At 37.0% G+C, this 996-nt stretch overlaps 1 protein-coding gene across 1 annotated transcript in view; it reads right to left on the reverse strand.

Moving 5' to 3' along the window:
• LOC311045687 (polyhomeotic homolog 3) overlaps positions 1 to 996 on the reverse strand; it is an 18,063-nt gene extending 17,067 nt beyond the window's left edge. Inside the window, exon 1 of the mRNA XM_084057643.1 lies at positions 947 to 996. The gene's annotated coding sequence lies outside the window, so the exon portion shown is untranslated. The remainder of the gene's footprint in view (positions 1 to 946) is intronic.

The following is a 996-nucleotide window of genomic DNA, read 5'->3' on the forward strand; positions in this document are numbered from 1 at the left end:
AAACGGGACATTCTGCATATGAGTACTTTCTACTTTTGTACATTTTGATGCCAATACTTTTGTACTTTTACGGACTTACTTAATACAGAGTATTTCTACATCGCAGTATTGATACTTTTCCACCACTGAAAAAAACAATGAAACTGATTTGATTTCAGGGAAAGAATACCTGGCCTCAATAGCACATCTCACTGCTCACGTGTCTTAATACAGTCTTCCAATAATAACAGAGCTCGCCTGCTAGACTGCTCAGTTAAATTGACGTTTCAATGCTTTGTGCTATAAAAAAATATTGGAATCCCCCCCCCCCCAGATTCTTTTGGAAATAGCAGATCTACAAGCTCACAACTCCAGAGTGATGCTTGTGAGCTTATAGATCTGCTATTTTCAAACAGCCAATGTAGCCACGAATAAAATATTATATTATAAAATAATATAGCCTAATAATAAAAATAGCTCGCATGTAAAGGTTTAAAAAAGAAAAAGAAAATCAATGGAGAAGGCAATTTCTGTATAGACGACAATATGTGTCGTTTACGAGCCTTAGCAGCTCGGAATATTGATTATGTTTTTTTCCCTGCATTATAGGCGGCTATATTTCCATTTATTAAAACGTGATATAGGCTATATAATATCCCTCTTTGCCCCGATCGCCCATAAAATTAATCACATAGATTAATTTCATTGTTCACAATTTAGATCATAGGCATAAAACGGCAACCAATACATTCAATATCCAAAACGGTGGGTATTTCTTTCAGTCTGGCTCGCTGTGCGCACTTCAACCCTATATATACATTGGCTATTTGAAAATAGCCGATCTACAAGCTGACAGAGCATCACGGAGTGACATGTTGTGAGCTTGTAGATCTGCTATTTTCAAATAAAATCACATCGCCGTAGACATGCATGCACAATCATTCACCTCTTGTCGGCGTTATTATACCTGCCTGGAATTGATAGACAACATGACCCGTCAACTGTCTGATCGTATAC

This window comes from Gymnoscopelus microlampas (genome assembly GCF_963454915.1).
Source record: "Gymnoscopelus microlampas genome assembly, chromosome: 5".
Classification (NCBI taxonomy): domain Eukaryota; kingdom Metazoa; phylum Chordata; class Actinopteri; order Myctophiformes; family Myctophidae; genus Gymnoscopelus; species Gymnoscopelus microlampas.